Source organism: Trachypithecus francoisi, unplaced genomic scaffold (genome assembly GCF_009764315.1).
Source record: "Trachypithecus francoisi isolate TF-2019V2 unplaced genomic scaffold, Tfra_2.0 Lachesis_group0, whole genome shotgun sequence".
Taxonomy (NCBI): Eukaryota; Metazoa; Chordata; class Mammalia; order Primates; family Cercopithecidae; genus Trachypithecus; species Trachypithecus francoisi.
In genome coordinates, this window is record NW_022681453.1 from 170,222,491 (window position 1) to 170,249,948 (window position 27,458).

The 27,458-nt window shown below is 38.0% G+C and overlaps 1 protein-coding gene and 1 long non-coding RNA gene across 3 annotated transcripts in view; both read right to left on the reverse strand.

Annotated features, from left to right (window-relative positions):
* The window catches only part of ZNF385D (zinc finger protein 385D), a 988,862-nt gene that overhangs the window by 320,703 nt on the left and 640,701 nt on the right, over positions 1–27,458 (reverse strand). The window lies entirely within an intron of this gene.
* LOC117084237 lies at positions 4,428–14,052 on the reverse strand. Its single transcript, XR_004437365.1, has 3 exons — positions 13,886–14,052; positions 10,045–10,048; positions 4,428–4,438 (listed from the first exon to the last, which is right to left on the reverse strand). It is a non-coding gene; the product is annotated as an uncharacterized LOC117084237 (long non-coding RNA).

A 27,458-nucleotide genomic window follows, 5' to 3' on the forward strand; every position in this document is an offset into this window, starting at 1 on the left:
CTTAGCAATAAAAAGGAACAAGTTATTGATACACAAAACATGGATGAATCTCAAGGGCTTTAGGATGATTGCAATGAGCCAATTTCAAAAGACTACATACTCTATCATGGTTTCAATTATATGACCTTTTAGAAAAGGTAAAACTACAGAAACAGAAATCATACAAGCGCTTTCAGGAGTTGGGTATGGGGGTAGGTGTTTACAATAAAAGGCATGAAGGAGTTTGGGGTAGAAAATGGAACAGTTTTATGTTTTGATTGATGTGGTAGTGGTTACATAGACTGCATGCATTTGTCAAAATGTATAGGACTAAAGATTAAAAGGAGTAACTTACACATTTACAAAAATAGATAGATACTTGCTTTTTTAGTAAATTGGCTCTGCAAGACCCAGTAATCTGGTGAGACTAGGGTAAGGTAATATGATTAAGATTTCCTGTCTAATTCCTAAAATCCAATTTATTTTTTTATAAAGTTCAACTGTATGGCTTTTTCTGAATTCCTTAAGGTACACCGGCCTCTTTTGCCTTTTTCATAATCCTCCATAACCTGAGAATCATTCAATGCCACAATGCATATGGGTGAGCACTGCCCGATCTGTACTACATTTTAAATTAGTGTGTTACAGTCCTCACATTTTCTCAGCTTTGATGCTCAATTGTTTTTACTTATATTCATGCATGTTTGGGACAAGAGCTCTTAAATCATAGACAAAAAAGGATCTATGATAACTCTGTAGACTTTTAGTGTTGGAAGCAATATTTCAGGTCTTTGAACCATGAATGCTTGAATATCTCCATGTAATGTTTTCTCCAGAGAGTTATGTAACCTCTCATTGAATACTTCTAGGGTGGGGAAATGCATTACTACATGGGCTAGGCTGATTAATTGATCCCCAGTCCTGATGTTAGGAAGTTCTTAGAATTCAGCCATCACTCACTCATGACCATAATAATAAAATCACTTTGCTAATCTAAACGCTCTCTGATTTTCCCCATTCCTTCCTCTATCATAGCAATGTGACTTTTGTCTTCGAGCAACTTAAATCTCTCTAGGTCTTAATTTCCTTATCCCTCTAAAAGCTTTATATAAATTAAATACATAATCCTTTCCCCTAAATTGATTTCAAAATTTCTAATATTCTATTAATAAGTTTGTAAAGATTGGAGAAAATATTCAGCAATTTAGAAATGACTCACCTCACTCACTTCAACACATTTTTTTTTCAAACGACAGTAATTAAAGGACAATTCTGTTAAAAGTAATCCAGTTCAGATAACCCCAGAACCCATACGTCATTGACATGCAGTCTGTTGCTATCTTATAGAGAAAACAGACAGAAATTCCACACCCCTCATCCCAAAAAACACTCATTCATTCTGCCTCTTCAAATTTTAAAATGCATCCAAGTAATTTGGATGTTTATTTTTGTTTTTACTGACATATGCATCTCCAAATATATTAACAGGAAATGAAGAGCAACATCTAATGCTAAGCCCTATTTCCTCCAAGAGCTGTGAGAAAGAATTCTGAGATATAGTGTGGTGGACTGAGGTAGGAATTCCATCTGGTAACCCATTTTTCTACCTTTTTCTAATCATTAGGTGTGACAATCCTACAGAATACAAGTATAGAATTATAGACCAAACTGCTTTCTTAAAAAACATGCAATTAGGTAAATGTCACTTTGCTAATTATAATCTTCCATAATATCCTATAGCTGATTATAACAATACTATCTAATTCTTTACTTGGTGAAACATTTGAAACCTTTTGAAAAGGTGTACCCCACCATTTCTGGCCTCTTCTGCTACCACCTACCACCACAGCCCTTTCCCTAGATGGCAATAATCAGGTAATGATTCCCCAAACTTGCTCTTTCCCACCTTTGCACCTCCATTCACTATGGTCTTTCTGTCCTAAAACATCCTTCCTTCTTGAAAACCATGATGTATCTCTGCAATCCTTCTCTCTCTCCATTGTACACGTCTACTTCTAAGGCATCACAGTAGGAATCTGAGACCTATGTTACAGAACAGGATCTCTGCCCATTTAAGTCGGGTGCCTTGCATTCCTTATTCTCCAGTGAACACCTCCCCCACCCATCCTAGCATAGCCCATTGGCTGGTTGAACTCATGGTCTCTTCTCTTACTTCATTATGTGGAATGTCACTCCCATCTCCACATTTGAACAATGTTTCTACAATCTGTAACATCTTTGTATACCTTAAAGAGGTTTAAGCCATTATAACATTTATTTTAAATAATAGAAAAGTAAACTCTTAAAAAAAAAGGTCTGTCACTTGTAACACCGCTATAAAATGACTTGAGAAATTTCACTATCTGTATATATTGATTTCTAATGTGGAAGTTTCATTCAGAAAGAAATGAGAATCGTTCCTATGAAGAATATCCCAGTTTGCAAATATATAAGCACTTGAAAACGGGTTTTTACTATTGTCTGAATACATAAAACCTGTTGGTTGCCTTTATCTACTCTGAGCAAACATAGTTTTCTCTACTCTATCAAGAGTAATTTGTTTCTTAAATCTACCATAAGTTTTCTGCCTTTACTGTCAGTGAATTAATCCCTTCTCCATTTATCTCCCGAAATGTTGCAACAGACTCCTAACTGGCTTTGATGCTTTCAGTCTCAAACCATCACACACACAAATACACATGCACAAACACTATTTCCAACTTGCCAGTGGTGTCACTATTTTGGACATAAGAATCGTTCTTCAATGTAAAAATAATTTTCTTTCACTTGCCCACTATGCCAACTTGGCCATCCTTGGAGCTCCTATGCACTTAAATTAAGATGGATTCTCTGTTTCCATTGTCAGAAGCCAAGGGCACACCCACACACGTGGAATTAAGAATATCTGCTCGCCGATCTCAAAGGAAGTACAGAGAACAAGAAGAGTCAGCAGTGTACAAGGGAAGTTCCAAACCAGAAAAAAGAAGACTGCCCATCTGCAGACCTGCACTTGTCCATAGCAGAAGTAAATTGAGACCCCAAACTTGAGTGCTCTGCCATCTTCTTCAATGATGTTTCTTTTCACTGTCTTGATGCTGAGGGCACTGCAGCCCTTGTAATCTGTCATGTGGTGTCTGTTTTCTCTTCCAACCTCCTGATGCCACTGGACCTAGAGGTGGGGTATACATTCTAAGTGCTCTTCATCACCATCTCCAGGCTGGTCTCCTTCCCTCCTTCTCTCTCCTAGCTTCAAATTTTATATCCTCCGAACAATCACTACCTTCCATTGCCACTGTCACTGCTAACCTGGAGCTACTCTCTTCTTGATGGTTATAGCACTTGGTTCCCTATCACTACACTACAGTACACTACACTACACTACACTACACTACACTACACCTGACATAATTTTTAATGATTTTGATATACCCACAGGCCATATGTCCGGTTCATTGGAGTATCTGATCCTTAGCCTTCTCTTCTCCAAAAATCTTGTCTTCTACCCTACCATACCACTCAGTACCACGGAGACTGCATCTTGTCATTATCAATAACTGCAACTTTCAAACATCCTATTCTTCAAACATCACCTTTTTTCAAATTTACATGTCACTCTCCTATTACAATCAACTCAGTCTTTCAACCCTGGGACCCAAAGTCTACGGATCCTACCACCTTTTCAGCCCTTCACCCTGTTCCTGATCTTTTCTCTACCCAGCTTAAGCCTTTGGTCAATCAATATAATAACACCCGTGCACACATCCTCAACCCTCTAACACTTCATTGGTTCTTTGTTCCCTTGGCTAAAGGAAATTCTGCTTAAATTTAAATCTTTGCCTACTCCTGCCTTCACCCATACAGCTGATTTGGTGAGAGAAGATATTAATTGTGCCCATAATGACTGCTCTCAATTAAAACCCATGATCATTAACAACAAGTGGGCCTTCCAGTAGGACTTCCTGTTGTCCAGTAAACAAACTACCTTTCTGGACACTTACTGAGCACATTCATTCACTTTCCTGCTTCCCTAGACTAAGTATTTCATAAGTCTTTTATGTTTCAGTTTTCTCATGAAACCTCCAACACTTCTTTCCCCATCCACTTCTGAGCCTCACTAAAGCCTCACTAAAGACTCACTTCTGAGCCTCACTAAAGAATGGAAACAGCAGAAGATAAGTATCATAAATTCCCATATTCTTATCTGTGCCTACCTACTCTACCACTCGCACTTTTTATGGATGAAAGGTCAATATTCCAAGCTAAGGCCAATCTCTCCTCTTGATTCCTGCCCTGAAGCCTGTACACAGACACTACTCTTTTACTCCTCTCTCTTTTGCATCATAAATTTTCCCTGCTTACTGTGTCCTATTAATTTTCCAACATGTATTATTTCTCTAGTCTTCAAAAACAAAAACAAGCAAAGCAATTTTCTTGATCCTATGTCCATCTCCAGCTAACACTTCATTCTCACCTTCCCTTTACAGCGAAGCTCCATGAGAGGGTTATCCATAATTTCTGTCTCCAAAATCCCTGTTCCTACTCTCTCTTTTTAAAAACACTAATTTCATTGTGTATGTTTATGATATATAGCATGGTATTATAAGACACACATGCATATTAAAATGGTTACTAAAATGAAACAAATGAATGTATACATCATCTCATATAGTTACCCTCCCCCTGACGCCCTTGACAAGAACAGCTATAATCTACTCATTTAACAAAATTCCTGAATACAATACAGTATTATTCATTACAGTTTTCAGGTTGTGTTTTAAATCTTTCCATTTGTTCATTCCACATATTTGCTATCTTTTTCTTTGCAATGGATGATGTACTTTTTAATTTATATACATTTATGGGATACAAGCACAATTTTGTTACATGCATAGTGGTCAATTCAAGATTTTTAGGGTATCCATCACCTGAATAATGTACATTGTACTCGTTATTTTTTCCTCATCCACCCTCCTCTCATCCCATTACTCTTTCAAGTTTCCATTGTCTATCATTCCATTCTCTATACCAATGGTGTTCACCTTTCTTTTAGCACTCACATACGGGTGAGACCATGCGATATTTGTCTTTCTGTATCTGCCTAGTTTCACTTGAGATAATGACCTCCAGTTCCATCCAAGTTGCCGCAAAAAACATAATTCCATTCCTTTCTTGTGGCTGAATAGTATTCCATTGTATAGGTATACCACATTTTCTGTATCTAATCATCCATTGATGGACACTTAGGCTGATTCCATATCTTTGCTATTTTGAATAGTACTGCAAGAAACATGAGTGCAGGTGGTTTTTCTTTTAATATATTGATTTTTTTTTCCTTTGAGTAGACACCCAGTAGTGGGATTGCTGGATCGAATGGTAGTTCTAGTTTTAGTTCTTAATAAATCCACATACTGTTTTCCATAGTGTTTCATCCTTATAACTCACCAAATTTCTATCTATATTTATCTATACTAATTTCTTTGGCAATCTCTTACAATCTTATGTTTTAAATATTATCTATCTGCTAATAACCCTTACATTTGCATCTCTAGTCTAGACTTCTCCCCTGGACTTCAGACTCCATATATCTAATTGCCTACTCAGCGTTTACATTTGAAGATCTAATAGGTATTTTTAAAGCCTTGCATGTCCAAAACCAGACTCCAGCTATTCACCCTTCAGATCTGTTTCTCTCAAAATCATCTTCATCTCAGGAAACGGCAGCTTCCTCCATCTAGTTATTCGACTTTGTATAACTTTGAGTAACCCTGAAAAACCATGAAACTTTGAATTAATCTTAACCCCCCCGCCCTACCCCTCAGCAGATCCTGTCCACTCTACTTCCCAGACTACACGTTTCTTACCACCTCCAGTGTCACCACGCTTGTACCTGGCACCATCAAGCTTCATCTGAAATATTTTGATAGCTTTGTACCTAGTTTCCTTGTTTCTTCCCTTGTCCATATTCAAGTTATTCCCAACACAGCAGCCATAGGTGTGTCAGATCACGTTCATTTATTCCTCGGTAACTGCCAACACCTTCCGTCTCACTCTGAGTAACAACAAAGGCCTTATAATATCCTAAAGTGCCCATATGATCACTCTATTATCTCCCTAGATGATCCCCACCATTACCATTCTCATCTCTTGAAGCACATCTCCTATAACTCTCTGCCCCTCTCATGTCCCTCCACCCCATGCTGGCCTCTGTATTATTTCTCTGACATGCCAGAGACAGTTTTCCCTCAAGACTTCCACACTGACTATTTCCTGTGCCTGGGATGATGTTTTGCCTAGATATGTGCCTAGCTTGATTTCTCGGCTTCTTAATTATGTTACTCAGAGTTCACCTTTTCATTGAAATCTTCCCTGACCCCTTATTTCTCTTCACCCTTCCCTTCTTTATTTTTCTACTTAAAAATGTATTTCCATACAGCATAGAGAACACATTACTCATTTATCTTGTTATATCTCCACTAAATGTAAGTTCAATCAGGATAGAATTTTTTTGTTGTTATTTTTTGTTTTGTTCATTGCTCTGCCCTCAGTGCCTAACAAAATTTCCAGGCCACTGTGGTGGCTCACACCTGGAATACCAGCACTTTGGGAGGCTGAGGTGGGTGGATCACAAGGTCAAGAGATCAATACCATCCTGGCCAACATGGTGAAACCCTGTCTCTACTAAAAATACAAAAATTAGCTGTGGTATGGTATGGTGTGGTGATGTGCACCTGTAATCCCAGCTACTCAGGAGGCTGAGGCAGGAGACTTGCTTGAACCTGAGAGGTGGAGGTTGCAGTGAGCCGAGATTGCACCACTGCACTCCAACTTGGCAACAACAACAACAAAAATTCCTGACACATAGCAAATTCTCACTGAATACTGGGTGAATAAATGTATAAATGGTTACTTCTGAGTAGGCGTGAACTGAAAAAATAGAAGGCAAAAGTTTTTGTGAATATAGTTATACCTTTAAGTTCTCCTTTTTAAATAATAAAATCACTTAATACATTCAAAGAGGAGCAGAAAAGATATGCACAGGAGGATATTCTGAACCTCTCTTAAATTTTCAAACTTACAGACAGTATTTGGAACCCACATGGGGTTTTCAAATTCTTTGTGATGATTTTCTGTTTCTCTTTGAGGTCCAGTCAATGCTTTATAGTTCTGCCAAAGTAATCTTGCTAAAATACAAAGCCTCATCATGTCACTCCTCTGGTTAAAATCCTTTAGAATTGCTTATAACTTGATATAGTTTGGCTGCGTCCCCACCCAAATCTCATATTGAATTGTAGTTCTCATAATTCCCACGTGTTGTGGAGTGATCCAGTGGGAGATAATTGAATGGGGGGCAGTTTCCCCCATACTGTTCTTGTGAATAAGTCTCATGAGATCTGATAGTTTTATAAAGGGAAACCCATTTTGCTTGGTTCTCATTCACTCTTGTCTGCCACCCTGTAAGATGTGCCTTTCGTCTTCTGCCATGACTGTGAGGCCTTCCCAGCTGTGAGGAACCGCAAGTGCATTAAACCTGTTTTTCTTTATAAATTACTCAGTCTCAGGCATGTCTTTATTAACAGCATAAAAATGGACTAATATATTCCTATAGCAAAACTTTTGAAATTTTCATCTGCATCAGATTCATCAGGAGGGCTTCTTAAAACACAGACTGGTGAGTTGCATCTCAAAGTTTCAAATTCAGTAAGTCTGGGGAGGGACCAGAGAATTTCCATTTCTATCAAGTTCCCAGGTGATTCTGTTGTTGCTGGTGTTGGGAACTGCACTTTTTAAATCACTAGGCTAAATAAAAAGTGAACAGGGTTGCTTGACATATGTCTCCCACAAATGAATCTACATGATGTATTTCAGAAGTCAGCCATATAGACCCTCTAGGCAAGCCCACTGGGAGCTTTCTTGGAAAGCTTTTCCAAATTTACTCCTGATCAATCCTTCCATGGTTCCTACTCAGACTCCACTCTGGAATTTGATCCCCTGGGGTTGATATGAAGAATGGTTCTTACTCAGTCTCCGGAGAAACCCTTCCAGGGACATTCCTGAAAGCCCAGTCAGAAGACTAAGTTCTGGGAACCATTGGTGTCTACGTTAGTCAGCCAGCTGTAGCCACCAGCCTACAAGGTATGATAACAACGAAAGCCAGTATTTATCTAAGCACTTACTAAGTGCCCGGATATTTGCTAAGAACTTTACACATATTATCTTATTTAATCCTCTCAAAAATCCTACAAGGCAGGTGCCATTATCTCTACAGATGAGAAAATGGAACTTCATCCCAAGATTAAGTATTAATTAAATAATAACTAAATAGCTTGTTAGTGGCAAAGCTTGGACTCGAGCCTAGACATTCAAATTCCAGAAGCCAAATTCACAACCACACTTCTGTACTACCTTCTCCTAAATATAAATCTGGAAAGATAAAAACTAAAATGATTAAAGTATTTGGTTCTCAACCTGATTGGAGAATGTTCAGGCCAAACTGACAATCACAATGGAATCAAATAGTATTTTCAGCAAATAGTTAAAATTTTAAAAACTGTTAAAATTCTAACCCCAAAAAATTACGAAAAATTATTCGAAAACTTCTAAAATTTTAAATGGCTACAAATTAGTCTAATATAGTGCCCAAGATATGCTAATTTTCCTTATAGTAGCTATATCTTGCATTTGGGCCCATGGCTTCTATCATTTGCATTTAAAACACAGTACTGATAAAGCCCAGGCAAAGGTACATTTCAACCTTGATACTCAGTAGTCTGTGAACCAACCGTATGGGCAAAACCTGGGGGCTTATCAGAAATGCAGAATCTCAGATACCACCCCAGACCTCCTCAATCAGCATCTGAATTTTAACAAGATCCCAGGTGGTCACCATAGGCACTTGTTACTAAATTTTAAATCCAGGCATACTGGTAAGAAGTGTCATACAGTTAAAGTGCCCTGGTCCAGATGAGGCAGAATAGGTAGTCAAGGAACTGACCATGTTCTCTGGATGCAGCAACCCTGGTGACTGTACAGCCAACATGATAAGCCTTGGTATTTGCACTGTAATTGAGCTCATTCACGCAAAGCTATCTCCAGTAGGGAATCTCCTCTGTAGAGAGCATGCACACTTTAATTTTACTATTTCTCAAACTGATCCCTTGTTCATTTTAATAGTAAAAAACACACCCCTGGGTAGAGATTTAAGATGCTAATGGGACATACGATGTATGAACAAGCATGTATAGCTTCTGCACTTGTGCACCCAGAGGACCACCCAAAACATGCTTATTCTTTCCACCCCCTCATGAATAATCAAGTAAGACTCTCTAGTGCCAGTCTTTGCTGTCCCATCCTTAGGAGCAGCTCACCCTGAACTCTCTCTCTTAGGGTATAACATCTATTCTGCACCTAACTTACAAAATATTCTTTTTCCTTTGTAGTAAGTTATTCTATGCTGCATCTCTTTTGCTGTGTGTTTCTTGTTTAAATTCTTTTAAACTGAGAAGACAAAAACCCAGATACTACGTCAGCCGTCAACACAGACAATCGGGAGGATGCTCTCTCTCATAACGAGCTGTATGACCTCAGATGATTTCACTTCTCTTGGGCTATATTTTTTCATTTGAAAAATAAGGAGAAAGAAAAGTGGACCTAGAATAGTGGCTGTGAAACTTAGCTGCACACTAGAATCATCTAGTGCGGGATCCTGAAAAAATACTAATGCCCAGTTCTCACCTCTAGAGAATCTCATTTAAATTGGTGGGGGTATGGCCTGGGCATTGGAATTTCAAAAACTTTCCTCAGGTGACTCAAACGTGCAGCCGAGGTTGAGAGCCACTGGCCTAGAATAGCTATTCTTAAGTATAGTCCCTAGACCAGCAGCATCGTCATCACCTGGAAACTTGTTAGAAATGCAAATTCTGGCCAGGTGCAGTGACTCAAAGCCCAGTACTTTGGGAGGCTGAGGCAGGAGGGTCCCTTGGGCCCAGATATTCTAAACCAGCCTGGGCAACATAGTGAGACCCCACTCTCTACAAAAATTTAAATGTTATCCAGGTGTGATGGTACACATCTGTACTCCCAGTTAGGAGGCTGAGATGGGAAGATCATTTGAGTTCAGGAGTCCGAGGCTTCAGTGAGCTATGACAGTGCCACTGCACTGGAGCCTGGGCAACAGAACAAGACCCTGTCTCAAAAAAATGCAAATTCTGAGGCCCTACCTCAGATGTACTGAATTCGAAGCCAAAAACTCTGGGGGTGAGTGAGGCCCAGCAATCTGTGTTTCACGAGCTCTCTGAGTGATTCTGCTGCAAATTCCAGTTTGGGGAGAGTGACTTAACGGTCTTTTTCTTTCTGCGTAGCTATAAATTTAGCACATATTTCTGATTGGATGTGCTAACAATATGTTTGCCCCATGAGTCCTCTGGCATTTAATTTAAAGACCTTCTATTTTAGGGTAGTAGTGGGGTTTGGGAAGAAAAAGGAGGTTCTCAGGAAGATTTCCATATGGTGACAAAAATCCATGATTGCAACCATGCAATTATTTGTACCTTTTTCCTGTAAGATTAACTTGATAGCAGAGCAGGGAGATAAACAGTATATGCCCATGTGCTAAATGACATGCTTTGCTTAGAATTTCTTCTATTTAATTTTGTAAAAACATATCCTTCATTATCAAAAGGAAGTTGTAACAGGTTTTGTTTTTTGTTTCTCTTTTTTTCTAGTGGGCAAAGCTTATTTGAAAACATACTCTTGTGGTTTATATCCCTAGAAAGGGGCATAACTACCTTGCCCCTCCATTGCTACATTGGTCGTCTATGAGTCCCCTGGAAGGTCTCGGACAGTGTCAGTGCTTACTCTGTAGGTTCCAAGACTCAGGACCAGTCAGCCCATTTAAGATTCCTACCTTCAGGTAGAAAGCTGAAGCAGAGTGGGTAAGATAAGAATACTGATGGACATTTCATTTGATATGAAGAAAAGGCAACTAAAATCTTTAGAAAGGCTCTGTCTCTCGATGGTCTAAAATAGCCTTCCCATGGTTATAAAAAGAAATAGTCCGGAGAAGAGAGCATCAACATTTGGCAGATCCTAAAAAAGATTCCACACAAACAGAGGAAAATCCCCATCTTTAAATATAAAATAGTAACTTTTTTTTTTTTTTTTTGCTTTGCATTTCTTTGAAGTTTAATAATCAAAATGAGGACAAGAAAATCCTATTTGGTAGGCTATCTAATTTACTTTAAAATATTTTCGATTCTTAAATTCCTTAGCAATGATAGTAATATAAATTCAGACTATTTTAAGTTATGCATGTGAAATGCTATACTTTATGGGAAAGATGCATTTATAAATCCACAAAGCCTCTCCACTTTATTTTATAAAGATCATCATGGAGTCTGGAGCCAAGTCTCATATTTTAAGTCAGAACTATAATGGTATCCTATCTTAAAGAGATATGTGCGGCCAGGTGCGGTGGCTCACACCTGTATTCCTAAGCACTTTGGGAGGCCAAGGTAGGTGGATCACCTGAGGTCAGGAGTTCAAGACCAGCCTGGCCAAAATAGCGAAACCCCATCCCTACTAAAAATACAAAAAATTAACCAGGCATGGTGGTGCGTGCCTGTAGTCCCAGCTACTCAGGAGGCTGAAGCAGGTGACAAAAATCCATGAACCCAGGAGGCAGAGGCTGCAGTGAGCCAAGATGGTGCCACTACACTCCAACCTTGGAGACAGAGTGAGACTGTGTCTCATAAAATAAAATAAAAAAGAGATATTTGCAAACACATAGCAGAGCAGCAGGGGTGGTGCTCAGTCCCAAAGGGGACAAATAAAGTAAGTCAATAGCAGCCCCCAGCAAAGTTGCTGTTTCTAACAGACCTGCTTTACAACAGCATTTCCCTTCCCTATGGCTGGGTAAAATAGCAAGCAGCTCTGAATAAAACCTTTTCCTTCAGCACCACTGTGTGAGCAATACACATTTTGTAGGTTGCTTGTATCTATCCCTTTTCCCCTCTCATCCTCTCCCTTTGCCCTTGAAAACCACCAATGCTTGTAACTATCTACTGCTTAGGTCCTGTTTGCCTTGCTCTTCTCATTGCCAAGAAATGCAGTGACACCCACAAATCAGGCCCAGACCTGCTTCTCAGGAGTTTAGGCTCCTCCTGCTAGAGGAAATTGTCATTTGGTTGTGCTCCCAGGTGGGCCAGTGATAAGATGTGGGCACAACAGTGGCCTCTGATATTCAGTGTTGCTTTTCTGCAAAAAAGTAGCATCCTCAGACCCATGAATGTTCCATGTCTCACACCTCACATTCTCTGAACTCTGCCCCCAAGATGACCTAGATTCTTCTGCCAGCTTCCACACAAAGGAGATCAGATCCTCTTCTCCATGTTTCAAACCAATTTTGAAGACTGCTGGCACTGAACAAAGGTCCTAGAACTTGCAAGTGACCCTGACTGCCTTCTACAGTGTATCTACAGTGTATTTGGTTTCATCCACTAGATTTTTCTGTCTTCTCCTCCATTCCTCATACCTCTGAGAGCTTGTACTACTTTTGGATGTTGGGTCTATGACTCGGTTGTCCTCAATTGGTTCCCCTGGCTCAGACATACCCCTTTGAGTCCTGGTTCATGTATTTGTCACCCAGCCACGTGCTTCCTTCTGGTCTTGATGCTTTGGAGCTGAGCCTGCTCATGTTAGGTCCCAGGAGGTTTCCCCAATATTATAAAGGATGAAAAAAAAGGAAAACTAACAAAGAGAAAGAAAGAGCATGTCCATTCAGAGACCCCTTCCAAAGGTCACCAACATCAAAGACCAAAGGTAGATAAATCCACAAAGATCAGGAAAAACCAGCACAAAAAGGGTGAAAATTCCAAAAATCAGAATGCCTCTTCTCCTCCAAAGGATCACAACTCCTCACCAGCAAGGGAACAAAACTAGAGAATGAGTTTGACAAATTGACAGAAGAAGGCTTCAGAAGGTGGGTAATAACAAACTCTTCCAAGCTAAAGGAGCATGTTCTAACCCAATGCAAGGAAGCAAAGAACCTTGAAAAAAGGTTAGATGATTGCTAACTAGAATAAGCAGTTCAGAGAAGAACATCAATGACCTGATGGAGCTGAAAAACACAGCACAAGAACTTTGTGAAGCATACACAAGTATCAACAGGTGAATTGATCAAGTAAAATAAAGGATACCAGAGATTGAAGATCAACTTAATGAAATAAAACAAGAAGACAAGATTCAAGAAAAAGAATAAGAAGGAATGAACAAAGCCTCCAAGAAATATGGGACTATGTGAAAAGACCAAATATACGTTTGATTGTTGTACTTGAAAGTGACAGGGAGAATGGAACCAAGTTGGAAAACACACTTCAGGATATTATCCAGGAGAACTTCCCCAACCTAGCAAGAGAGGCCAATGTTCAATTTCAGGGAATACAGAGAACACCACAAAGATACTCCTAGAGAAGAGCAACCCCAAGACACATAATCCTCAGATTCATCAAGGTAGAAATGAAGGAAAAAATGTTAAGGGCAGCCAGAGAGGAAGGTTGGGTTACCCACAAAGGGAAGTCCATCAGACTAACTGTGGATCTCTCTGCAGAAACCCTACAAGCCAGAAGAGAGTGGGGGCCAATATTCAACATTCTTCAAGAAAAGAGGCTAGAATTTCATATCCAGCCAAACTAAGCTTCATAAGTGAAGGAGAAGAAAAATCCTTTACAGACAAGCAAAAACAGAGAGATTTTGTTACCACCAGGCCTGCCTTAAAAGAGCTCCTGAAGGAAGCACTAAACATGGAAAGGAACATCCAATACCAGCCACTGCAAAAACAAACCAAATTGTAAAGACCATTGACACTATGAAGGAACTGCATCAACTAATGGGCAAAATAACCAGCTAGAACCATGACAGGCTCAAATTAACACATAACCATATTCACCTTAAATGTGACAGGGCTTAATGCCCCAATTAAAAGACACAGAATGGCAAATTGGATAAAGAGTCAAGACCCATCAGTGTGCTATATTCAGGAGACCCATCTCACATGCAAAGACACACATAGGCTCAAAATAAAGGAATGGAGGAATATTTACCAAGCAAATGGAAAGAAAAAAAAAAGCAGAAGTTGCAATCCTAATCTCTGATAAAACAGACTTTAAACCAACAAAGATCAAAAGAGACAAAGAAGGGCATTATGTAAGAGTAAAGGGACCAATGCAACAAGAAGAGCTAACTATCCTAAATATATATGCACCCAATACAGGAGCAACCGGATTCATAAAGCAACTTCTTAGAGACCTACAAAGAGATGTAGACTCCCACATAATAATAGTGGGAGACTTTAACATCCCTCTGTCAATATTAGACAAATCAATGAGACAGAAAATTAACAAGGATATTCAGGACTTGAACTCAGCTCTGGACCAAGTGGACCTAATAGACATCTACAGGACTCTCCACCCCAAATCAACAGAATATACATTCTTCTCAGCACCACATCACACCTATTCTAAAATTGACCACATAATTGGAAGTAAAACACCCCTGAGCAAATGCAAAAGAATGGAAATCATAATAAACAGTCTCTCAGACTACAGTGCAATCAAATTAGAACCCAGGATTAAGAAACTCACTCTAAGCCACACAAGTACACAGAAATTGAACAACCTTCTCCTGAATGACTAATGGGTAAATAACAAAATGAAGGCATAAATAAAGATGTTCTTTGAAACCAATGAGAACAAAGACACAACATACCAGAATGTCTGGGACACATTTAAAGCAGTGTGTAGAGGGAAATTTATACCACTATATACCCACAAGAAAAAGCAGGAAAGATCTAAAATCAACACCCTAACATCACAATGAAAAGAACTAGAGAAGCAAGAGCAAACACATTCAAAAGCTAGCAGAAGACAAGAAATAACTAAGATCAGAGCAGAACTGACAGAGATAGAGACACGAAAAACCCTTCAAAAAATTAATGAATCCAGGAGCTGGATTTTTGAAAAGATCAACAAAATAGATAGACCGCTAGCCAGACTGATAAAGAAGAAAAGAGAGAAGAATAAAAGAGATGCAATAAAAAATGATATAGGGGATATCACAACCCATCCCACAGAAATAGAAACTACCATTGGAGGATACTATGAACACTTCTACGCAAATAAACTAGAAAATCTAGAAGAAATGGATAAATTCCTGGACACATACACTCTCCCAAGTCTAAACCAGGAAGAAGTCGAATCTCTGAATAGACCAATAACAGATTCTGAAATTGACACAGTAATTAATAGCCTACCAACCAAAGAAAGTCCAGGAACAGACGAACTGACAGCCAAATTCTACCCGAGGTACAAAGAGGAGCTGGTACCATTCCCTCTGAAACTATTTCAAGCAGCAGAAAAAGATGGAATCCTCCCTAACTCATTTTATGAGGCCAGCATCATCCTGATACCAAAACCTGGCAGAAACATAACAAAAAAAGATTTCAGGCCAATATCCCTGATGCATATCAATGTGAAAATCCTCAATAAAATACTGGAAAACCGAATTCAGCAGCACATCAAAAAGTTTATCCACCACAATCAAGTTGGCTTCATACCTGGGATACAATGCGGGTTCAACATATGCAAATCAATATATGTAACCCATCACGTAAACAGAACCAATGACAAAAACCACATGTTTATCTCAATAGATGCAGAAAAGGCCTTTGGCAAAATTCAGCAGTGCTTCATGGTAAAAGCTCTCAATAAACTGGGTATTGATGGAACATATCTCAAAATAATAAGAGCTATTTATGACAAACCCACAGCCAATATCATACTGCATGGGCAAAACCTGGAAGCATTCCCTTTGAAAACAGGCACAAGAATAAGTATGCTCTCTCTTACCACTCCTATTCAACCTAATACTGGACGTTCTGGCCAGGGCAATCAGGCAAGAGAAAGAAATAAAGGATACACAAATAGGAAAAGAGGAAGTCAAACTATCTCTGTTTGCAGATGACATGATCATATATTTAGAAAACTTCATCATCTCAGCCCAAAATCTCCTTAAGCTGATAAACAACTTCAGAAAAATCTTAGGATACAAAATCAATGTGCAAAAATCACAAACATTCCTGTACACCAATAACAGACAAACAGAGAGCCAAATCATGATTGAACTCCCATTCACAATTGCTAATAAGAGAATAAAATTCCTAGGAATATAACTTACAAGAGATGTGAAGGACCTCTTCAAGGAGAACTACAAACCACTAATCAAGGAAATAAGAGAGGATGCAAACAAATGGAAAAAGTTTCCATGCTCATGGATAGGAAGAATCGATATTGTGAAAATGACTATACTGCCCACAGTAATTTATAGAGTTACCATCGACTTTCTTCACAGAATAGGAAAAAACTACTTTAAACTTCATATGGAACTGAAAAAAGAGCCTGCATAGCCAAGACAATCCTAAGAGAAAAGAACAAAGCTAGAGGCATTACCCTATCTGACTTTAAACTATACTACAAAGCTATAGCAACCAAAACAGCATGATACTGGTACCAAAAGAGATATATAGACCAATGGAACAGAACAGAGGCCTCAGAAATAACACTACACACCTACAGCCATCTGATCTTTGACAAACCTGACACAAACAAGCAATGGGGAAATGATTCCATATTTAATAAGTGGTATTGGGAAAACTGGCTAGCCGTATGCAGAAAACTGAAACTGGACCCCTTTCTTATACCTTATACAAAAATTAACTCCAAATGGACAAATACTTAAATGTAAAACCTAAAACGATAAAAATCCTAGAAGAAAATCTAGGCAACACCATTCAGGACACAGGCATGGGCAAAGAGTTTATGTCCAAAACACCAAAGCCATGGCAACAAAAGCCAAAATTGACAAATGGTATCTAATTAAACTAAAGAGCTTCTGCACAGTAAAGGAAACTATCATCAGAGTGAACAGGCAACCTACAGAATGGGAGAAAATTTCTGCAATCTATCCGTCTGACAAAAGGCTAATATCCAGAATCTACAAAGAACTTAAACAAATTTACAAGAAAAAAAAAAAAAAAAAACAACCCTATCAAAACTGGGCAAACGATATGAACAGACACTTAGGAGACATTTATGCAGCCAACAAACTTATGAAAAAATGCTCATCATCACTGGTCATTAGAGAAATTCAGATCAAAACCACAATGAGATACCATCTCATGCCAGTTAGAATGGCAATCATTAAAAAGTTAGGAAACAACAGAAGATGGAAAGGATGTGGAGAAATATGAACGCTTTTACGTGGTTGGTGCAAGTATAAATTAGTTCAATCATTGTGGTAGACAGTGTGGCAATTCCTCAAGGATCGAGAACTAGAGATACTATTTGACCCAGCAATCCCATTACTGGGTACATACCCCAAGGATTATAAATCATTCTAGTATAAAGACACACACATATGTATGTTTATTGCGGCACTATTCCCAATAGCAAAGACTTGGAACCAACCCAAATGTCCATCGATGATAGATTGGATAAAGAAAATGTGGCACATATACACCATGGAATACTATGCAGCCATAAAAAAGGGTGAGTTCATGTCCTTTGCAGGGACATGGATGAAGCTGGAAACCATCATTCTTAGCAAACTAACACAGGAACAGAAAACCAAACGCCACATGTTCTCACTCATAAGTGGGAGTTGAACAATGAGAACACATGGACGCAGGGAGGCAAACATCACATACCGCGGCCTGTAGGGTGGTAGGGGGATAGGGGAGGGATAGCATTAGGAGAAATATCTAATTTAAGTGACGGGTTGACGGGTGCAGCAAACCACCATGGTACGTGTATACCTATGTAATAAAACTGCACATTCTGTACACATATCCCAGAACTTAAAGTATAATAATAATAATAATAATAAAAGTAAAAGCAGATGCCCACCCAACAAGTACAACAAATATGGTGGCATTTTATCTACCAGACTCAGGTTATGGAAAAACAGAATCCAACATTTTACCAGAACACAGAGATTCAAGACCTGTGTGACATCATCGCAGGACACATATTCACTTGTAAAGAAATAAAGGCATTCAATTAAAAAACTTCTTTACTTACCTTTGTGAAACAAAAGTTGAGGCCACCTGAATTTGTGATGATAAAATAAGCACTAGAAACCCTACAACTTTCTGAGAACCTACTATATATCAGTTGCTTTTCCAAGGTTAGTGCAGTTAATTCTTACAGCAGCAAAACAAGTTACATATTTTTGCCACTTTACAGGTGAGAAAGTGTGGTCAGGACCTTGCCCAATGTACTCAGCTAGTGAAGTGCAGGAGAGATTCAACTCATCCAAATCTTGGTTCAAATATTACCTTCCTAATAAGGCCCACTCCTGCAAGCCGGCTCACACCTACACAGCTTTGCAGTCATGGCACTTATTATATTCTAACATTTTGTATACTTCATGTATTATATATATATTTTTTGTATAATAACTGTCTCTTCCTAAGAAAATGTAAATTCTTTGAGCACAGGTATCTTTCTTTGCTTTGTTCACTGATTCACCTCTAGCATCTAGAACAGTGTTTGGAACATGGCAGAATTCAGCACATATGCAAGGAACCTACTAGTAAAATATTTAAATGTCTTCACTGTCTATGCTCTTAACTATTGTTCTGTAATGCCTGTATTCTGAGTACAGAAATAAAAATCCTATTTCATTTCAAGCTGAGCCACTGTCTTTGGCAAAGATTAAGGAAGGGTGAGCAAGAGGTCCTCTACCATTCTGGTTTTACTGATGGCAAAAATCAAAGTTATAAGTATTCAAGTATTCCTTACACCTTGAGGCATAAAGACATAAAAGCAACAAAATTTTTAAAAACAATAAAACCCTAAAATCAATTTGCTTATTAAGGCATATTTCTTTAAATATTGATTTGCTAGTCATTGGCTGAAAGGCCCTCATTCAAGCTATTTTAAGATTAAGAAGCAACACTTATTTTATAACCCACAGTGAAAATGGATTGTCTTCCCACTCCACTATCTTTAAAGATAAAACTGTCATTTCTACAAGCAGTGGAAGGCAGTGTGACTTAAGGACTTTGGCAATATTATCAACTCTGAGGAACTCCACTAGAATTGAGATTTCCCTCTCCCCACAAGGTACTTTAAAGATAAGGTTGGGCTCATCCAGTGACTTACTAGACTGGGTTTCTATAATCTCTCAGAATCCAATCTTGAATTGGGCTGTCAATTGACTAGGTGGAAAATCTGGCTCAAAAAGAAAATGAGAGGTTTAGAAAGACAGCAAAAGCCCAGAAAGCTAGGGCAAAAAACAGAGAATACCTTAATAACCCAGGGGGATGACATCACTCAGGATATCTGCCAGAAAATAGGCCTACAGTTCTAACTCAGCTCCTTGCATCTAGAAAGGGATTAATCGTATACCCAGTGTGAAATAAATCACCAAATGACTTTCTATTAAATTCCCGCCAGAGCTGCTGGAATGCAGGAGCAACCCACTCCAGACCTGCTTTCACAATGCATGGACTTCATTCATCTATTTATTCATTCTTCCTTCACTCACTTGTCTTTTAATTACTACAACACTCCCTGCTAGATAATAGAAAGCTACCATCTAACTCTTTTCCTAGTGCAACTAACATTGGATTATACAGACTACATACATTATCTCATTTAAGACCAACCTTACGAAGAAACAGACACACACATCCAGGGATTTGACCATGGTCTTTCACCTTATAGGCACAAGAAATGGGAGTGAAACTGGACAACCTGCCTACAGAACATAGGATCAAAATCATTTCTCAGCACTATACCAGCAATGACTCTGAGAAGTCTGCAACCTAAAAACACAGATGAGCCTTAACCACACACATCTGACCTGGAATCTGAAACAGTTCCCAAAAGGGGAAAAGATGATGCCCAACTATGCTCTCCAACATTGTGTGGGCAAAAGAACCACCTGGGAAGGTTTTGCACATATTTAAGTCATTTTAAATGAATACATTTATTATCGTTGTAAATGCAGAGATATACAAACAACTGAACAAAAAGTGGTTCATAATCCATTGCCAGATAACTAACCCTTGATGAGAAAAATATAAACAATAATTCCACATACAGTTTAGAGCATCTACTATGTGCCAGGCACTGTCTGATGCTAATGACAGAGCAGTGAACAAAGGAGATCTAAACCCCTGACCCAGTGCCACATTCTAGCTGCACAAAACAGTGTAAAAGAAAAGAAGTGCAATTCCTGCTTCCAAGTCTAACAACTGCTCATGAGTTTTTACCTTTCTTTTTAGAAATGCACATGCTTATAGTAGCGTAGCTATCAAAAAGCCTTGTTAAATTTTTTCTCCCCAAAGGATTCTTTTTATCCTTTTGGGTCTTACTTTATTTGCTGTTATAGTGTAGATTTTTTCCCACGTCACAAAATACAGATATGCTTATTTTGTTCATGGTTGCACCCTATTCCAGCATTTTGGATGCATCATGATTTTACTTAATGCTTTTCCTACTGATTTTCGCTTTTGTTGTTTCCGGTTTGTGCTTTAAAAACTAACAATGCATTAACATCTTTAATGATATGTCTAAGTAACCTTTTGGGAATATACAGTATATTCCTATTAAAAAGCTTATTAGGGTAAAGAGTACATGCTGTAAAATATATATTCATATATAAATATGATCAAGTCACTTTGTGCAGAGTTTGCAAAAATGTATTTCCTTCGTATATTGGTATTTAAGAATGGCCCTTCCCACAGCCAACACTTAAACATTTGTTCAATTCTTAAAAATTTACCAATCCATTAAGTGAAGAACTAGATATATTCTAGTATTTTTATTTACATTTTGTTATTATGAAGTTAAGTGCATTTTCATTGGCAATACGTATTTCTTTATATGTAAGGTGTTTGTTCACTTTCTTTTTTTAATAGACTTTATTTTTTAGAGCAGTTTTAGGCTCACAGCCATATCGAATGGAAACGTACAGAGTTCCATATACCCACTGCCTTCACACACTCATAGCCTGTCCTGTTACCAACATCCTCCACCACAGTGGTACATTTGTTACAATTGATGAACCTACATTAACATGTCATAACTACCCAGAGTTTATGGAGTACATTAAGGTTCACTCTTGGTATTGTACATTATGTAGGTTTAGACAAATGTGTAATGTCATATCCTTCATTACAGTCACATACAGAATAGTTTCATTGTGCTAAAAATCCTCTGTATTCTGCCTATTAATCCCTTGTCCTACCATAACCCCTGGCAATCCCACTAATACTGTATTTTGAATATGAATTTGATAGAAAAAAAGTCACACATAAATGAACCCACACAGTTCAAACTCATGTCATTCAAGGGTCAACTGTAGCTGGAATAATACAGTATGTAGCCTTTTCAGATTGGATTCTTTCACTTGCTAATATGCATTTAATGTCCCACCATGCCTTTTCTTCACTTGGTAGTTCATTTATTTTTAGTGCTTAATAATATAGCATCATGTAGATATACCACAGTTAATCCATTTACCTGCTGAAGAGCATCTTAGTTGCTTCCCAAGTTTTGGCACTTATGAATAAAGCTGCTATAAACGTCCATGTTCAGGTTTTTGTGTAGACACAAGTTCTCAGTTTCTTCGGGGTAAATACCAAGAAAGATGATTCCTGGATCATATGTTAAAAAGAAGTTCAGTTTTGTAAGAAACTGCCAATCTGTCTTCTAAAGTGCCTATACCATTTTGTATTCTCAGCAGCAATGAATGAGAGCTCCTGTTGTTCCAGACTCTAGCCAGCATTTGGTGTTGTCAATGTTCTGGATTTTGACTATTTTGATAGGTGTGTAGTAATATCTCATTGTTGTTTTAATATTTCTCTAATGATACATGATGTGGAACACCTTTTCATATGCCTATTTTCTATCTGTGTATCTTCTTCGGTGAAGTGTCTGTTAAAGTCTTTGGCCCACTTTTTAATCAGGTTGTTTGTTTTCTTCTTCTTGACCTTGAAGAGTTCTCTGTATATTTTGGATGACAGTCCTTTATCAGAAATGCTTTTTGCAAACATTTTCTCCCTGTCTGTGGCTCGACTCTTACTCTCTTTATAGTGTCTTTCACAGCAGAATGTTTAAAATTTTGATGAAGTCCAGTTTATCAGTTCCTTCCCTCATGGATCATGGCTTCGCATTGCATCTAAAAAGTCATCACCAACTCCAAGGTCCTCTAGATTTTCTTCTATGTCATTTTCCAGGAGATTTATTTTGCATTTTACATTTATGTCTGTGATCCATTTTGAATTACTTTTTGTGAAGAGTATAAGGTCTTTGTCTAAATTCATTTTTTTTTCCAAGTGGATGTCCATTGGTTTCAGCACCATTTTTTGAAAAGACTTTTTCCATTATATATTTTTTGATCTTTTGTCAAAGACCAGTTGCTTATCTTTACGTCAGTCTATTTCTGAACTTTCTCTTCTGTTCTATTGACGTATTGTTTATGCTTTCACCAATACCACAATATCTTGATTATTGTAGCTTTATGGTAAGCTCTGAAGTAGGGTAGTGTCAGTTCTTCAACTTTGTCCTCCTTCAATATTATGTTGGCTATCTAGGTCTTTTGCCTCTCCATAGAAACTTTAGAATAAGCTTGTCAATGTTTGTTCATATTCTTCATCAATTTTTCTTAGTTGTTTATCTTTATTGATTCTTATCAGCTCTTTGTTAATGAATAAAATTAGCCACGTGTCTGACATTGGCATTGTAAATACTGTTTTCCAACTTTGTCTCTTTTTTAAACTTAATTTATGAATTCTTTTTCCAAGCACATGTTATTAATTTTATGTAGTTAAATTTGTCATTTTTCTCTTTTGTAATTCTGGGTTTGTGTCCTGATTACAAAGACTTTCCACTGCAAGTGTATAAATTCATTCACTCTTGCTTTCTTCTATGTATTTATAGCTTAAATTTTTATGTTTGAATCTTTGTTCAATCTTCAATTTATTTCAGTGTAAGAAGTGAAATAGGAATCCACTTTATTTATTTGTCTGAATGTGTATCCAGTTGTCCCCTATTTATTTAAGAGTTTCTGTTTCACCAGTGAATTGAAATATCATTTTTATCATAACCTAAATCCCCATATACAAAAGTATTGAGATTTACTTCTTAATGTTATAATATGGTTTTCATATTTGTCTATTATTCAATACCAAATTATTTAATTATTATGGTTTTTTGGTATATTTTAGAACATGTTTCCCCATCAGAACACTCTTTTTCCATAATTTCAGAGAATATTCACTTATGTTTCTTCTTTCAGATAAATTATAGTGTCATTCTGCCTAGTTCAAGATCAAATACTATTAGTATTTTGAATGCAATTGCATTATGCTTATACATTAACTTATAGAGAGCCAACAATCTTGTGATATTAAATTAGGGAGGAGTTTGTGAAAACATTGATTCCTGGGCTCTATCCATGAAGATTCTGATTGAGTAGATCCAGATTAGACAGTAGGAAACCCAGAACACTCAGGTTTTTTTTTTTTTTTTCAGATATGTTTGAGAAACATGGAAATTCAGAGAAAAGAATAATTACTCTTTTTATAAGGATGTTTTTGTTTTTCTTTTCTTAAAAACTTTTATTTTAGATGGTCATCCTAAAGAAGGTGCCATTTGCAATGAACCTTATTGATGAATTTGTGAGATTTATATGCTCTTATATAAGATATTTCAAAGACAGAGGAGACTAACAGTGAATGGAAATGAGTGTTTACATTTTTGGAAATACAGTGGGAGAAAAAATCTATGCATCAAGTAAGATGGACAACATGAGGTAAAGACACAGAAGGTTAAGAAATGAGGAGTGTGGCCAGGCGCGGTGGCTCAAGCCTGTAATTCCAGCACTTTGGGAGGCCGAGATGGGAGGATCACGAGGTCGGGAGATCGAGACCATCCTGGCTAACACGGTGAAACCCCATCTCTACTAAAAAAAAAAAAATACGAAAAACTAGCCGGGCGAGGTGGCGGGCACCTGTAGTCCCAGCTACTCGGGAGGCTGAGGCAGGAGAATGGCGTGAACCCGGGAGGCGGAGCTTGCAGTGAGCTGAGATCCCGCCACTACACTCCAGCCTAGGCGACAGAGCGAGACTATGTCTCAAAAACAAAAACAAAAACAAAAAAAAAAAAAAGAAAAGAAATGAGGAGTGATTCTGCACGGCTGGACCTGAGGACGAGGTAAGGAGGGTTTTGTCAAAATAAAACTTCAAGGTAAATTTGAGCCAAAACCTGAGCTGCACTGATCACCTAGATGAGAAATTCGGACCCCACGTATCAGGAAAAAAGAAACTTTGAAGGCATTTTCATATGTGTCTCTGTATTGTGGGATTAGCTTGTCTGTAGCTATACCACGGGACAGCGAAGTTTTGTTTGAGGTGGAAGCACAAGAGAATCAAGTCCGGAAACTCATTAGGGATGATTATTGCATTTACTGGTGATAAATGATGCACACTGCTGACAGTGAGGAATGGAATGAGGGAGACTTGATCATGCCGTTGGGACTCCTGTGGGCTGCAGTGATTTATTGCTCCAACAAGTTCCACCCTTTTATCCCCACAGCTATGTAGGATCAGGAAATTTTAGGGCTGGGAGGGATCTTTGAATTCATTTAGACTCTGCCAAAGTGCAGAGATCCACCCACAGTCAAACCTACTGCAAATGATGGCAGGCTGGAGGTTTGAATCCAGTAAACAAAGATTCAACTTCTTGTTCCTCCACACTCTATATGACATTGGGAAAGTAACTTAATGTCAGTTTTTTAAATCTGTAAAATGAAGAGGATAATAGAATAAACAATAAGATGATGAACCAATGACCATCCCTTATATCCCTAGGAGAACAAACAGTACTAGGAAGTAGTCAACAGATCTGAATTCTAGATGGCCCTAACTGTACCACTCACTACTGGTTGCTTATTCAGGCTAGGCAATTAAATTTGTTAATCTTCATTTTTCTTATCTTAAACAGAAGGTGAAATTATAAGGTGACATCCTTACATATAAAGATGTCAGATGTGATTCCAAGGTGCCATGTATATATAAAATTCTTCTATTGGATATTACAAAATGCCTACACAGTCACAAGGATGGGGGAGAACGTTAAATGACTCAATGAACAAAGGGGATGTAAATTAGGACACTAGACTGATTTCTACACAGCATTGCTAATTAACATATCATTAAGTGCAGTGATTGACTGCTTTCCTTCACTTAATTTTCATTGCTTCGACATCTCTGGGAACTGCAAGGCATAGTACAAAGCGACAGCAGGTAATTGGAGAATATTCCTCCAACACAAGAGAAAAGCTGGTTGCCTTGTCCTCCTCACAGTCTTTCTTGTAGGATTGGGCTTTCAGTATTGTTCATACTTTAGCAGGGATTGCAGTAATTGTCCTGAAGACTCTAACAGCAAGGGCTGGGAAAATGAGCACTTCCACTTTACATAAATGTCCCTACTACCAAGATTCCACAGAAGTGGCCCAAGAATTGTGTGCCGGACAGAAAATACCAAGGGGAGTGTCAGTATTTTGGCACTCAAGTTGTCTACTCAGAAAGTCCTGGACTGAATCCTTTGTATGACATTTTCAATTTATTTCCCTCTTACTTGGTGGGAAACTTAACCTTCTAAGCTTCCTGAAATTGCCTTTTTCGTAAAATAGAGATAATGACATCTAGTCATTAAAACAACAACCTTGCTTTAAGGAGTAAATGAGTGCATGTTTGTAAACAGCTCAAGAGCTCAATAGATGGTGACATAATCACTGCTTGGAAATTTTCTTTCCTTAATAAACGTGACAGCTTCCTGTTTTACCATAAAGACATGCTATAGATACTCCAGTTTATTTCTAAGCCTATTGTGTGCTAAATAAAAATCATTTTTAAAAAAATATGGAATTAGAAACCGAAGAAAGAATTACTGAAATGTGGAATAATACAAATGTGTTTTTGTCTCTTAATGCCCAACGACTGTTTAAAAAAGAAAATTTCCAACTGTATTTAAAATTACCTTTGGTTTTATAACTGCCTTAAGAGATCTTTCAAGGATCAGCCTTCTGGTTTTGAAGCAGAAGGGTAAAATTTCACTTACAAAGTGCATTCTTCTTGTTGCATTTATCCCCCTTTGTAAAGCACAGGTCATCTTTCAATTTTATGGCACCACTGCTTTTTTGAATAATGAGACTAACATCCATATGGAATTAGCACAATAGAAGTGAAATAGAGAAGTAGACTGGGGAGGGGAGAGCAAGGACAAAAAATCAGGAAGCTGTTTCATGTTGTTCTATCCTACAAATCCATGCTCTAAGAGGTCTTCAAGGCAGTTTGTCAGTTTAAAAGCAATTATTCTACTTTTTAATGATAGAAATATATGTAGAAATTGATCAATAAAAAATTTCCATAGGGTATTTTAGCAATAAGCATGAGGATTAAATATGCTTTGCTCCAGCAATCCCATTTCTTTTTTTTTCTTTTTTTTTTTTTGAGGCGGAGTCTCACTCTGTTGCCCAGGCTGGAGTGCAGTAGCACGATCTCGGCTCACTGCAACCTTCGCCTCCTGGGTTCAAGTGATTCTTCTGCCTCAGCCTCCTGAATAACTGGGATAACAGACGCTTGCCACCACGCCTGGCTAAGTTTTGTATTTTTAGTAGAAACAGAGTTTGACCATGTTGGCCAGGCTGTTCTTGAACTCCTGACCTCAAGTGATCCGCCCGCCTTGGCCTCCTAAAGTGCTGGGACAGCAATCCCACTTCTATAGATAGATACGTGTGTCCATGTGACAAAGAATTATTATGCACTATGATAATCATTGTTTTTACTAGTAAAATAATAGAAATAACTTATGTTTTTAAAGGCCAGCAAAATAAATCATTAGATACCATGCAGCCATAAAATAAAAAGAATGAGAATCAGTATATGATACATAAAACAATATGCAAACAAGGTACATAGGATACTTCCATTACATGTATACACAAGAGGGGGATATATAAATATATATATATATATATATACACACACACACACACACACACAAGATATATATACATACAAAATATATACACACTCCCTTCCATAGAATTTAGTCTCTCAAATACAACAAAATGCACCTGTGGTGGTTGGGGGGGATTTAGTTTTCACTATTTATACTTTTATAATGCTCAATTTAAAAACTGTACGTGTATTACTTTTTCAAAAAATACAAAAATATTCTATTGAACATATTCAAAGCGTACATGTTCTCTCTCAGTTTCTGGTGCTCCAAGGGTCTAAAAGATGTTTGGATTATTATCTGATAAGAAGGATCGCTGCACATGTGGCACATTGCCTGATGTGCTCAGGAAGAAGAGAGTAAGAAAGAAGCCTGTCGTTCCATTTGGAAGAATAT